The sequence below is a fragment of the Sarcophilus harrisii genome, chromosome 5 (assembly GCF_902635505.1).
Source record: "Sarcophilus harrisii chromosome 5, mSarHar1.11, whole genome shotgun sequence".
Classification (NCBI taxonomy): domain Eukaryota; kingdom Metazoa; phylum Chordata; class Mammalia; order Dasyuromorphia; family Dasyuridae; genus Sarcophilus; species Sarcophilus harrisii.
The window spans coordinates 284,665,602-284,681,227 of NC_045430.1; the positions used below are offsets into that span (position 1 = coordinate 284,665,602).

Genomic DNA, 15,626 nt, shown 5'->3' on the forward strand with positions numbered 1-15,626 from the left:
GAATAAAACCAAGGCCAAAAAAAAAAAAAAAAAAAGAATAACAAGAAGGTGAAAAGACTATGTTGTGATTCACATTCAGTTACCATAATCCTCTCTCTAGTTGTCGATGGCACTTTCCATCCCAAGTCTATTGGCATTGACTTGAATCACCTCATTATTGAAAAGAGCCAAGTCAATATGGAACAAAAGAGAACGTGATCACCAAGTTGACAAGCATTAAAACTAACTTTTATATGTCAGAGATTGTGATAAGGGAATAAACATTTATATGGTGTCTGTCTATATGGGTATATATAACCATATATATGGTTATATAGGTGTCATAAGGCTATGCATTGTGCTAAATGCTTTTTGGGGGGGCAAATATTATCTTGTTTGATCCTCATAACAACCAGGAGGTAGGTGCAATTGTTCAAATTTTATAGTTGAAGAAACTAAGGCAAACAGACTTTTTCCAGTCACATAAGTAGAAAATATCTGCCGCTAAATTGGAACTATGGTCTTGAGAGTTGCACACTTTACTCACTATGTTACCTGGGTATAAATGCTTCACATCTAAAGTTCCAAACATCCCTCAATAAACATTGCAAAATAAAATAGAGTGAACCCACATCTAATGGGGTAGAGGAAGATTTATTAAGTGAGAAGGGTTAGCTTAATGATCTTCATGGTCTCTTTATATTTAGAAACCCATGCTCTGCTGACCTTTGATGTGAGGCAATTAATGTGATTAGGTTAGCAAGTGGTTAATTGTGGGAACTGAAGGAGCCAAACTGACTGCATCTTGTGACTCAATTATGGAGCTGGCTTAGTTTTTATTCAATTATGGGTCTAATCCAAATTATGTCCTGTGAGAAAACTATATTTCAATTGTGAAAATTGGGAGTAAATCTTAGTGCATTGTTTGAACATGTCCCAGTGTGGCTGGGAACTGGACCACCTTTACCTGCTATTTAGATGTCCTTAATGAAGGTCTTTGGTTGTGTTGACCAGGAGCTCAATCACATCCAAAGATTGATGCAAAAAGTTTTCTCACAATGATACATCTCAAGTAACCTATACATGTTATCTGAAAGCTGGTCCTGCACTGGCAAATCAGTTATTTTTCCATGTTCTTTTGATTGTTCACAGACATTTTGGAGGGGCACCTCTTTTGCGGAAGTCAGGGAATTGTATCTGTTTACCCTCCCCCTTCCAACATGGAAAGTCCCTAATCCTTCAATTAGAAATCAGATTGCTTAATGTATTATTTCCTTTTAATTTATTTTCTTATTTGATTACTTGAAAAATTCTGTCTGTCCCTATGTCTGGAATCCTGGCCCAAGCTGAGGAGATCTGGTCCAGGTTTGTTGGGCAATTGCCATACATTGTTTAATAAATCAATATCCTCAGATAAAACCTTTTTTCCTCAGTCATTTTCTCTTTCCCCTGCCACAGATGTCACTTGCATCTCTGAGATCCTGCGATTGATTTGATGCTGTCTGACATTCCTTTGGATTCTGTGATCCATCCTTACAGATACGTATCTTGTTCCATGTTTACACAGAATCGAACTTCAAAGTCATTTTACTTTCTTTTCTCTTTTTCCTAACTTTTCATAACAAGTTGGTGAGTTAGTAGCAACACTGTAAAAGACACTTCAAGGGACCCAATACCTGTGACTCCCACTCTGATTCCCAGTCAATAACTACATCTGACATCTTTTCAATAGATTTATGTGGAAAGTGTGTGGTGTCCCAAAATCATCCAAACAGTTACTATTCTGGGTGACTGAAATGTATCATTTCTGTATAGCCTTATCTTAGCTGGATACCCAGACATGTCCTTTTCCATTAAAGATAAAAGCATCTTCTTTCATTCTCTCTCTTCTTAGATAATGGCTTATACAAAGAATGATTTTCAGAAAGGGAACAAAAACAATGTTGTTCTATGTTCTTAGCATAATCTAAATTCCATATGAGCTTAAAGAAAGCTAAATAAATAATAAATAATAAATAAGCAAAACAAGCTCATTAAAAATGATCAAAACCACCACCATTCTCCGTTGTCACCTTCAATGTATTCTCTGCATTTGTTAATATGTGCCTAGAAGGTAGTGGTACAACCTCATGCTATGGCTCCAAAGCTCTGGGATATGGCTCCACAACCTTAAGAAAAACTCTCCTCATTACTTTTATGGAGTCTTAATTAAACACTGCAGCTTTCATTTGAAGTTGAAGTGAATTTAGGTAGTTCAGAAACAATTGCAAATACAATCAAAGATCCACTCCTACTTTCCCACTCAGGAGATCAATCTCAAACTATCTAAAAAGGTAAACATGAATGCAAAAGGCCTACGAGGAGCCTTACTTACTATCAGCACTCACATGACTCCAATATGAAGTTTATTAGTTTGTTATAGGAGAATTATGAAGAAATGATTTCATCCTTCATATTGCATATAGCATGCTGATACTTGGGGAATGGTGTAAATGATGAAGGGGAGAACGCTATCTAGAGCATGTGTTCTCTGTATTTATAAAAGTATTGACTACATCAAGAAGGAAAGAATGGGTCTTTTGGACTTTTTTTTGCATGAGAACCACCTGGTCAGCTCAGATCAGCATCTCCTTTAGTCAACAAGCATGCAGCAAGTAGTAGGAATGATCTGTAAGAATTCCTATAACTTTCATTCCCTAGGTGGAAGCTGATTTTCTATTGCTGTTCAATAAAACTATTGGTTTTCTGAAAGCATTGCTACTAAAACTGGATTGCATAAAAAGGAAAATAATATTTTACTTTTAATTGAGAGAGATTCATCTTATTGTTTTTCTTCCTACTAGAGACTAATGGGTGGAAATTATAGGTGGGGTAAAGTGCAGCAGATATTTGTGTACAGGCACATGAATGTTTTTATACATAATATAACTATATTTTTGATGCTGATTTCATTATCTTCAAAGGAATCTTTTGAAGGTGAATATAACATATATTATCCTTCCCTTCTGTAGATGAGAAAATGGAGATTTAAAAAAGAATGACATGACTTCTCAGCAGTTATGCAGCTGATAAGAACTCACTCTTAGATCTTCCAACTTCAACTTTTGTTCCCTTACTCCTAAATCATAGTTGACCTTTTTTAAAGATACTCTTTGAAAGTTTTTTTTGTTCTATTGTAAATACCCAAATTAATTAGGAAGAACATATGAAGGAAGCTATTTCTATCTAGAGAATGAATCAATAAATAGAAGCTTAAATAGAATAAATAAATAAATATATATACACACATACATACACACATTATATATATATATATACATAGAGAGGTATATACATATATATATTATATAATACACACACACACACACACACACACACACACACATATATATAACTATTTGTGTCTAATAGTGGCCATCTCTAAGGCAAGAGGAAGGAAGAAAAAAATTACATGATGATTTTGTATATTTAAAAGAATAGCAAGTTATGCATAGTAGTTTGAAGTTTCATGTAAAATCACTCAGCATCAGTTCCTATAAGTCTCTCCAGGTCTCTCTGAAATCATCCTGCTGATTCTACTCTACCAACTCTATCAACTCTATCAACAGTATATTAGTGTCCCATTTTTTCCCACATCCCTCCAACATGGATCATTATCTTTTCCTGTCATTTTAGCCAATCTGAGAGGTATGTAGTGATACCTCAGAGGCGTATTAATTTGCATTTCTCTGCTCAATAGTGATTTAGAGCGTTTTTTCATATGACTAGAAATGGTTTTAATTTATTTATGTTAATATCCTTTCACCATTTATTTATTGGTAGTGGCTTGTATTCTTATAAATTTGAGTCAATTCTCTACATATTTTAGAAATGAGGACTTTATTAGGACCCTTGGATGTAAAAGTATTTTCCTGTTTTATTGTTTCCCTTTTAATCTTGTCTGTACTGCTTTTGTTTGTACAAACTTTTTAACTTAATATAATTAAAATTATTCATTTTGCTTTCCATAATGCATTCTAGTTCTTCTCTGGCATAAACTTCCTTCTTCACAGATCTGAAAAGAAGACTATCCTTTTCTTCTTCTATTTTGCTTATAGTACTACTTTTCATGTCTAAATCATGAAACCTTTTTGACCTTATCTTGATATAGGGATTAGGTATGGTTTCTACCATACTAATTTCCAATTTTTCCCGCAATATTTGTTAAAGAGTGAGTTCTTATTTCAGAACCTATGGTCTTTGGGTTTATCAAATACTAGATTCCTAGAAGCATTGACCTAACCTATTCCACTAATTGACAACTCTGTTTCTTAGCCAGTACCATATGGTTTTCATGACTGTTGCTTTGTAATATAGTTTAGGTCTGATATAGTTAGACCAACTTCATTTGCATTTTTTCATTAATTCCCTTGAAAATTGTAACTTTTTTTCTTCCAGATGAACTTAGTTATTATTTTTTTCTAGTTCTGTAAAATAATTTCTTGTTAGTTTTGTGGTATGGTACTGAATTAGTAGATTGATTTAGGTAGAACTGTTATTTTTATTAGCTTGGCCTACCCATGAACACTTGATATTATTCCAATTGATTAAATTCGACTTAACTTGAGTGAAAAGTATTTTGTAATTGCTTTCATATAGTTCCTGATTTTGTCTTGGCAGGTAAACTCCCAAATATATTATATTATCTACAGTAATTTTAAATTGAATTTCCATTTGTATCTCTTGTTGCTGGACTTTGTTGGTAACATATAGAAATGCCAATGATTTTTGTGGATTCATTTTGTGTCCTGCAACTTTGCTTAAGTTGTGAATTGTTTCTGATAGTTTTTCAGTTGATTTTCTAGAATTCTCTAAATATACCATCATATCATCTGCAAAGAATGATAATTTAGTTTCTTCATATCCACTCATTTCTTTATTTTTCTTTTCTCATTGCTAATGCTAATATTTCTGATTCAATACTGAATAATAACGATGATAATGGGCAACCTTGTTTCACCCCTGATCTTGCTGATGGTTTTTAATAGGTGCTACTGACCATTTTAAGAAAAACTCAATTTATTTATCTTCTCTCTAGCGTTTCAAAAATGAATGGGTGTTGGATTTTGTCAAATGCTTTTTCTGCATCTATTGAGCTAATCATATGATTTATGTTAGTTTGGTTATTGATAAAATGAATTATGCTAATAGCTTCCTAATATTGAACCAGCCCTGTATTCCTTGTATAAATCCTACTTGGTCATGGTATATTATTCCTGGTGATAACTTACTATAATCTCTTTGCTAACATTTTGTTTAAGATTTTGGCATCAATATTCATTAGGGAAATTGGTCTATAATTTTCTTTCTCTGGTTTAGGTATCAGTACCATATCATAAAAGGTATTTGGAAGAACTTCTTTCCCTATTTTTCCAAATAGTTTTTATAGTATTGGAATTGTTTTTTAAATACTTGGTAAAATTCACATGTAAATCCATCTAGCCCTGGAGATTTTTTCTTATTGAGTTGATTAATAGCTTGTTCAATTTATTTTTCTAAAATGTGACTAGCTAAGTAATTTATTTGCTCTTCTGTTAATCTGGGGCAATCTATATTTTTGTAGGTATTCATGCATTTCAGATTTACTGGCATACAGTTGGACAAAAGAACTCCTAATTATTGCTTTGAATTGTTTATTTTTGACTGCTTCCAGTATTTTCTCCTTGCTGTGTTAATTCTGGAATTTAGCTACAATGTTCCTTGGAGTTTTCCTTTTGGGGTCTCTTCCAGGAAGTGATTGGTGGATTCTTTAAATGGCTATTTTACCCTCTGGTTTCAGGACATCAGGATAGTTTTCCTTGATTATTTCTTGAAAGATGTTATCTAGGCTCTTTTTTCATCATGGTTTTTTTGGGAGTCCAATAATTCTTAGATTGTCTCTCCTGGATCTATTTTCCAGGTCAGTTATTTTTCCAGTGAGGTACTTTATCTTCTATATTTTCATTGTTTTTGTTTTGTTTGACAGATTCTTGATGTTTCATTGAGTCATTTGCTTCCATTTGTCCAATTCTAAATTTCAGTGAATTATTTTCTTAGCTTTTTTTAATCTCCCTTTGCATTTGAGCACTTGAATTTTTAAATGAGTTGTTTTGTTCATTGGATTTTTTTCCATTACAGATATTCTGTTTTTCAAGAAACGGATTTTGTTTCCCAGTTCACCAAAACTATTCTTTAAGAAGTGATTTTCTTAATTTCTGTGTTCCCTTTCACAGAGCTCTTCTTTGCTTTTCCTATTTTCCTTCTAACTCACTTTAAAAAAATTACTTTTGATTTCTTCCAAGAGAACCTTGTGAGATGGAAATCAATTTAAATCACTCTTTGGGGCTTCTTCTGGAGATGTTTTGCCTTCAGTATCCTCAGGGTTTGAGATCTATTTTTTTTTGGTCTCCATAAAAGTGATCTATGATCAGAACTCTTTTTGCTTTTTTGCTCATTTTTAAAGATTGAGGTCTGCTCTTAGGGCAAAAGAGAGATTGTCCCAAGTTTCCTCTACAGGTAACACTGGCTTCACGCTGCCCTGAAGTTGGTGTTGCTGGCTTTCTTTCCATGCTGGGTGGGCATGGCCAAGGCCTTCATTATGCTGAGGTTCAGGGGCTCACTATTTGCCTTCTGTAGTTTTGTTGGGAATCTCACAGCTAATCTGCTGATCTACTGGCTTCTAAATCAGGACAGAATAGCCAACACTGCTGTATTTTTTCTAAAAGCCTCCCACTAGATTCTCTCAGCATGCAGAAGCCTCTCCATCGTGGGTCTACCTGCATTGCACTATGCTGTGCTGCAACTGTACTGGTCTGCAACCCTTCCTCCCAATGCCCAATTAAGGCAGACTTTTCCTGAAGTCCTTCCAAAATATCTTCCATAGGAAATTTTTTATACTCCAAATATTTGTGGGTTCTCTTACTCCAAAACTCATTCAGAACCTATATCTGGTGTTTATTTGAGTGAAGTTAAGAACAGCTCAGACAAAGATTTGTTTTCTCTCTGCCATTTTGACTCTGCCTCTGGTTGGGTTTTTTTTTTGGCAGAGATATTGGAATTCTTTGCCATTTATTTCACCACTTCATATTGCCTCAGGAAACTGAGGCAAATAGGATTAAGTGAATTGCCTAGAATCACCTAGCTGGTAAGTGTCTGAGGCCATGTTTGAACTCCAGAAGATAAGTCTTCCTGACTCCCAAGTCCAACACTCTATCCACAATGTCATTTAGCTGCTCTGGGAACTTAGTAAATTATTTCTATATAAATGATACTTGTTGTTGTTGTTCCTTCAGATCCTACAATTTCTAGAAGTAGAAAAGTCACTCAGAACTTGATTTTGCTATTTTTGAAATAAGTTCTTTATTCATGTTGCTTGTTTCATTCTTTGTATTTCTCATTCCAGTGCCTCACACAGTGCAGTTACTTAATAAATGAGTTGACTGAGTGTTCTCTACTGCATAGGGATTTAAGTGAAGGGAAGTTTTTTGAAAAATAAATGTTTGAATCAGTGGCTCTGTGGGAAGACCTTTTCATGCATTGCTTTTTACTCATCAGGGATGTATGTTGGAATAAACTCCAACAAAATTATTTGTGTTACTTTCAGTTAGGAATTAAAGGAAGGAAGGGAACTGAATAGTCATAATAGAGAAAGGAAAACTCTCTAGACATGGGAGATATCTAAAGACAATGCCAGCAGTTAGGACATGAAGTGTCTTATGTTTAGATTAAAGAGCAAGTGGTGCGTAGTAAGGTAAAAGAAAACTAGAAAAATATGAAGGAAGGAGCTTTGAATTCCAAAGAAAGCATTTTATATTTGAACTTGGTGGCAACAGGAAAGTACTACAGTTTATTGAATTGGGGAGTGATGTGGTTGTACTTGTGCTTTAGTAAAATCACTTTGGTAGTTGAATGGAAGGTTGGAGTAAAGTGGAGAGGGAATTGAGGCACAGAGACACATCAGGAAGCTATTGCAATAGTGTAGCCATGAAGTAATGAAAACCTGCAATAGATCTGTGGAAGTGTCAGAGAAAGGAGGACATTTGGGAGAAATTGCCAAGGGAAACTTGTTAAGTGCTGGCCACAGATTGGATATGGAGGGTGAGAGGAAGGGTTGAGTTGAGGATAACTCCAAAGTTGTAAGTTATGAGAGTCCTTGAGGAACTGAGAAGGTGATATTGCTGTTTCTTAGAATATTATTTTATTTTCCCAAATAAATGCAAAGATAGTTTTCAACATTCACCTTTGCTAAACCTTGTGTTCCATATTCTCTCTCTCTCTGCCTCCCCCTTGACATGATACCAAGCAATCCAATATAGATTAAATATGTGTAATTCTTCTAAACATATTTCCACAATTGTCATACTGTGCAAGAAAAATAAGATCAAAAGGGAAAAAAATGAGAAAGGAAATAAAAGTGAGCAAATAATCTCCATTCAATATCCATAATTCTCTCTCTGGATGAGGATAGCACTTTCCATCCTAAGTCTATTAGAATTGTCTTGAAACACCTCATTGTTGAAAAGAGCCAAGTCCATCACAGTTGATCATCACAGAATCTTGATGCTGTATACAGTGTTATCTTGGTTCTTCACTTAGCATCAGTTCATATGTCTTTCCAGGATTTTCTGAAATCATCGTTGATGTTGCTCTTTAATAAAGAGAACTTTCCTATGTAATAGGGAAAGTCGGAGGTGAGAAAGCTTTAGGGGGAATCAGTAAGTTCTCTTTTGGACATATTTAGTCTATGGACTAAATTGAGGTCTCCTGGACTTCAAGTTTGATATTTCTGAAAGACAGTTGGAGATACAAGATTGAAGGTTAGGGCAGAATAGGAAGATTTGAGAATGATCCATATAGAGATGGTATTTAAATCCTGGAGAGTTGAGATCACCAAATGAAGCAATGTGGAGGAAGAGAAACAGTCCTAAGATAGAACATTGGGGAAAAGTTATGGTGAAAGTGTGTGATCTGGATGAGGATCCAACAAAAGAGAAGGAAAAGAAACAGACATACATTGGAGGAAAGCCAGGAGACAGTGAAAACCTGAAAATCTAAAGAGAAGAGGGTATCAAGAAGGAAAGAGTGATCAATAATGTCAAAGGCTGAAGGGCCCAGAGAGAATGAGGATTGAGAAAGGTCATCATTGTGTTTGAGATCAAAGCTAACTTTAGGTAGCACAAGAGAGTGAGAAGAGAGAAAGCAGAAGTACCTCCTACAGATGGATTTTTCAAGGAGTTTTGTTAGCTCCAAAGGGCAGAGGAAGTATGGGACAAAGATAGTTGTCAGGATTAGAGGTGTCAAGTGAGGATATTTTTAGGGGAGAAGAGTCATGGGCATGTTTGCAAGCATTAGGGAATACACCAATAGATAGGATAGATTGGATGTAATAATAGAGAAGGAATGGTAGTAGGTGGGGGCAGTCTGTTGGAGGAAACAGGATGGAACAGAATCACTTGAATATGTAGAAAGGTTAGCTTTTGCAAAGCATAGGTCACTTCATCTTGTGGATAGGGATAAAAGAGGCGATAATAATAGAAGCCATCTGAGTGTTTGAATACAAGAAATATGAAGAAAGAAGGAATTCATTGTGAATGGTTTCATATTTCTGTAAAAGATGAGGCAAGAATCTCATTTGTGATAATGGGGAAAGGCACTGTGAGTTGATATAAAATGAGACTATCTAGCAGCAGTGAGGGCCTACTTGAGATTGTGTAACTTAAGTTTGTAGTGAACAAATCAGAATAAGTATATTCTTTTTTCTCTTTTTTCTTCAGTATGTGTATAGGAGTGGAAGTGGAAAATGGTGGGAATGATTCAAGACTAACACTTTACAGGACATAATTGCCAAGAAGAGATGACAATGGAAAGTTGAATTGGTTCAATATAATGAAAGGAGGAAGGACAGCATAATGTATGGCAGATGGCCTAGGGAAGAAATTGATGGAACAAGGGATTGGAGGCCACAGTACAGATGAAAAAAAAACTTTTGTAAAAGGAGATGGAAAAGATCACAAGTTATGGTTGGATAAGGGGATTTTGGAATTCCTGAATGTGGAGATAGTAAATTTCTGGGTATGGCAATTAATATTAAATTAATATTAAAAGTATGATCACTTTTGTGTGTGGCTGAACTGGGATGAAGAAGTAGTCATGAGAAGTGAGGAAACTGAGGCACTGAATATTTAGGATATTTGGAGAGTTAAACTTGAGATCAAAGGTTGGGAAGGAGGCAAAAAATTGTGAGTCATTTACAAAAAAGGAAAGGAACTGACCTGGGAGTCTATAAACAGCAATTACAAGGATTTTGATTAGGTAGTAGCTGTGTATAGTGTGACCTTCACAGGAAGAAAAAAATTACTGAGTGTTGGAGGTGGGGAAAACATGGATGGGTCAACACAGAACAAGAAATATTACAACTCCCTGACTTACATGAACTGATGCTGAGTGAAATGAGCAGGATCAGGAGATCATTATATACTTCAACAACAATACTATATGATGATCAATGCTGATAGATGTGGCCCTCTTCAACAATGAGATGAACCAAATCAGTTCCAATAGAGCACTAATGAATTGAACCAGCTACACCCAACGAAAGAACTCTGGGAAATGACTATGAACCATTACATAGAATTCCCAATCCCTCTATTTTTGTCCTCCTGCATTTTTGATTTCCTTCACAGGCTAATTGTACACTATTTCAAAGTCTGATTCTTTTTGTACAGCAAAATAACACTATGGACATGTGTACATATATTGTATTTGATTTAACATATTTAACATGTTGGTCTACCTGCCATCTAGGGGAGGGGGTAGGGGGGAAGAGGGGAAAAATTGGAACAAAAGGTTTTGCAACTGTTAATGCTGAAAAATTACCCATGCATATATATCTTGTGAATAAAAAGCTATAAAAAACATAAATTATACAGTTGGGAAAGAAATAAAAATTTAGCTTAGGCATTAAAAAAAATACAACTCCCTTACCCTGACCCATGAGTCCACAAGAAAATGGGAATATCAAGCCATTACTGGGAAGAGCTGGAATAATTTGGGGATGGGGAACCAGGCTTTAGTAATAACTAGTACAGGAATGAGTGGGAGACAAAAAAGAATATTAAGGGCAGAGAAGTTTAGTGCCTAGGGGACAGGCAACCCAGGGGACACAATGGAAGGGCTGGCTGATGTTGGTTGAATCTTTGGAGTAAGAGAGTTTAGGTATGGGGATGGGCATGAAAATTAGACTAGACACAAGTGCAGTATGAAATTGGAGGCAGTCAGGTGGCAAGCCTACTTCACTGCTCTTTTCCTTTTAGAGTGAAGAAGAACCAATAAAAGGATGCAGCAAGAGATGGTGGTCAAATTTACTTAGTAGGAGAAAGAAGCTTATTCCCTATCACCTTCCTTCTTATTCTCATTTCTAAAGACAGGAACAGCAGAAGATGGAAAGTCTAAAGTGGTTGCTCATCTTTGTGTCAGAGGTTCTTCACATCTCAGAAGGGACATTGGGCTGTAGCATTGCATGGAAGTTGCCTTGGATTGACACATATGGAGGCTATTGATTTGAGGCATGGGGAAGCCCTTTGGGGCATATGGAAGACATCTAGCTGGTCCTCTAATCACCCCTGCCCCCTTAGGGACACACTGGTCCCAACAGGAAATGGAAGGCATATGGCTTATATACACAGGAACTTGGCTCCTCTTCTCACCTGAGGAGGCTGAGAAAGAAATAATAGCAAAAAAGCAGTAAATTATGCTTTATGCAGGGTGAAAAGATTTTAGGAAACACATTAGGGCTATTCTATTCACCTGTTAATAAATTTTAAGCATGAGGTAATTGATTAAAAAAACAAAAAGATTTTATATATATCGGAAACATCGGAAACAAAAAACAAAAGACTGTATGGTGTAATAGCAAAAGCTCCAAGCAACACTCATAATAGGATCACAGCCGGGACATTTATCTATATGAAGTCATCATGGATAAAGCCCTTTGCCTAGTTGTGCTTCCATTTCCTGATCCATAAAAGGGGCAGGACATTACTGCTGCCCCACAGAAGTTGGTGATGAAATGATTATACAAACCATGAATAAGAGAAATGTGAGTTACTTTGTCTTGTTTGTTTTTAAGTTGATGATGAACTATGTTGGGAAGTGAAATGGAGGCAACATACATTTAGGCCACACTTCATCAGGATAAAGAGAAAGTTTAAAAAAATAATGAATTTTATGAATGAAAATATCATGAAATTCACTCTGCTATTTCCATATTCCCATAGAACATAAAATGATTTTGTTCCCCATTTTCATCAATTGTAGATGATTTCATTGAATCAATTATTTTGTATATGGCTTTTTTATGGCAAATTATATCTTATTTTAAAATTACACATTAAGTAAAGCCAGATGGCTATTTCAAAATAATATAGGAAATAAAATATTTATTTCAATAATTCTTAGATTTCTGTTTGAACTCAGTTAAATGATGTCAAGAGTAGTATAGAGTATGCAATTAGGACAATAAGTTTGACTTAAATTTCTGGCAAATATTTGGAGTTATATTATTAAAGACATTTTACAAAAAGATGTTGAAAAGTCAGCAGTAATCATGAATAGTCAAATTTTTTTTTTTAAGAATAGCCGACACCATACGTAAATTACTTGTTTTTTTCAAAAATAGGAGTTTTAACCTGGTATTTTAGGGGAGAAATTTGTAAATAAAATTTGCATTATTTTTGCCTAAACATCTAACAAAGAAAGTCTCTAGCCAAAAAGATGGAGAAATATGTGGAAACAATCACATTGGTCAATGGGGTTGAAACTGGTTAAGAAGCTTGGAACAAAGATCTTTTAGTGGTTCAATAAATAAACTGAAAGCTCTCCGGAGAAGAGACCCAGAAATCTGGGCTTGAGCTTGAGTTTTAACATTTTGCCAGTGATTTTGATAGAGATGTAAAGTAGCATTCTTACAGATGTCAAAAAGTGAGAGTCAACTAATATGTTCACTGATATAGGTTGCCAACTAGAACTGCACCTAATGAGATGATTTTTAATAAGGATTCACAACTCAAAAGTATAACATGACAAAAGAGTAGCTAGAAACTCATCTATCTGTAAAGAACACAAAAACTATGTATGTGAAATTGTCTTTTAATCTTTTTTGCTGATTTTTTGGACACAATCATTGAACAGAAATTTTCAGTTTCGTGATCCAAATGAATTCACAAGAGAATTCTTTCACTAAGCAACATTAACCTTTGCATGATTTAGAATATTCATCAATGTATAGAAACACGGAATATGACCAAGGTCTTTTGGGAAGCAAATGTAGTTTTTAACAACTGGCAGACTCAAAAATTTTAGATCAATTGCCCTAATGAATATGGTAGCAGAAGTGTTTTTTTAAAAGATCAATAAATATCTATACATGAATGACCATGATCAATATGAATTAACAATGCAACTTGGCAATCAAAAAACAAATACTTTGATCCTTGACAGTTGTAAAGAGTTACATTACATTCTCAGCTTTCATTTAAGGTATGCAATTCACAACAATGTGTACAAGTATACAGTTACTTTACTTGAACTCAGTTTCCTCAGTTATATTATGAGTTTGACTCAATGGTCTTTATGGTCCTGTCCAACTCCAAATCTAACATTCTAGGATTGTATGGTAAGCTACTTAAGAAACTTGATCAGGTCAAAAGAGGGTCATATTAAGAAACTGGAGAGATTTAGTCTGCAGAAGGCTGAGAATATGACAATTGTCTCCAAGTATTTGAAAGATTTTATATATATCGGAAAAAAATCCTGGATCAGTCATTGGAAGTTACTGAGGCAAATTGAAGCATATTATCAAGGGGAAATGGCACACACCCCTCATTCAAACACACGACATTCTACTGATGAAAGATATTCCAAAGAGAAATGAATGCTGAGTTCAAGAAGTAGCAGGTTCTTCCTCTCCCCCAGTGGTCTTTAAGTTTGAATTATCAATCAATGGTTAGGTTATAGCAAATGTTTTTATTCAGATATGTAGCAGAAGAGATGATGTCTGACATCCTTTTCAATGCTAAATGTTTTCTAATGCTTTAACGATATCCCACGTTTCTCCCAATTTATGGCTGTGATTGAGCTGTGACCAAATACCTTTTTATTATTTAAAGCATACATATAAGATCAAAATGGGAACATGATTTGGATATAAAGGGTGATACTGTAAGCAAATTAGGAGAGCAAGGGATAGTTTGCCTATCAGGTGTTTGGAGAAGGGAAAATTTATATCCAAAGAAGAACTAAAGAGCATTATGAAAGACAAAATGGACAACTTTGGTTAAATTAATTTTTTTTGCACAAACAAATCTAACACAAACAAGATTAACAGTGAAATACAAAGCTGGGAAAAATTTTACAGCCAGTGTTTCCAATAAAGACCTCATTTCTAAAATATATAATGAACTGTGTCAAACTTATAAGAATAAAAGTCATTCTCCAGTTGATAAATGGTCAAAGGATATAAATAGACAATTTTCAGATGATAAAATTAAAGCCATCTATAATAATATGAAAAAATGCTCTAAATCACTATTGACTGGAGAAATATAAATTAAACCACCTCTGAGGGATCAACTCACACTTCTCAGATTGGCTAAGATGACAGGAAAAGATAATGATAAATGTTGGAGAGGGTGTGGAAAAACTGGGACACTAATGCATTGTTGGTGGAATGGTGAAATGATCCAACAATTCTGAAGAGCAATTTGGAATATGTACAAAGGGGTCTAAGATTGTGCATATTCTTTGATCCAGCAATGACATTACTAGGTCTGTATCCCAAGGAAATCATAAAAGAGGGAGAAGGGCTCACATGTACAAAAATGTTTATAGACCCTCTTTTTGTGGTGGCAAAGAATTGGAAAAAGAGTACATGCCCATCAGTTGAGGAATGGCTGAATAAGTTATAGTATATGAAAGTAATGGAATATTATTATTATATAAAAATGATGAAAAAGCTGCTTTTAGAAAGGCCTGGAATGATTTACATGAACTGATGTCAAGTGAAATAAGAAGAATCAGGAATATATTGTACACAATAACAGCAAGATTATGTGATGATCAACTATGAAAAAATTGGTTCTTCACAGTGGTTCACTTATCCAAGGCATTTCCAATAAACTTTGTTTGGAAAATCCCATCTGCATCCAGAAAGAGAAACATGGAGATTAAAAGTAAATAAAAACAATCTATGTTCAACTAAATAAATAATTTTAAAGTAATTTTTTTTTAAAAAGTAGTTACTTTAAAAAAGTTGTCTTTTATGTTTTTCCATTTATTTTGTTCCCAATTACATTTAAATTTTTTTGAATTCCAATTCTCTACCTTCCAACCGTCCTTCATCATTTGAGAAGACAAACAATATAACATTGATTACATATGTGAAATCATGCAAAATGTATTTCCATATTAGCCATGTAAAAGAAAACACACACACACAAATGAGAAAAAGAAAGTGAAAAATGTATGCTTTGATAAGCACTCGGAGTTCATTAATTCTCTCTTTGGAGGTGGATAGCACTTTTATTATGGATACTTCAGAATTTTTTTTTTTTTTGAAATACTCTCTTTATCAG

The 15,626-nt window shown here is 34.6% G+C and overlaps 1 long non-coding RNA gene across 1 annotated transcript in view; it reads left to right on the top strand.

Moving 5' to 3' along the window:
* Window positions 1-15,626, top strand: part of LOC116419642 — a 101,277-nt gene that overhangs the window by 65,328 nt on the left and 20,323 nt on the right. The window contains exon 2 of the long non-coding RNA XR_004229903.1: window positions 11,310-12,094. This is a non-coding gene — a long non-coding RNA (uncharacterized LOC116419642). The remainder of the gene's footprint in view (window positions 1-11,309; window positions 12,095-15,626) is intronic.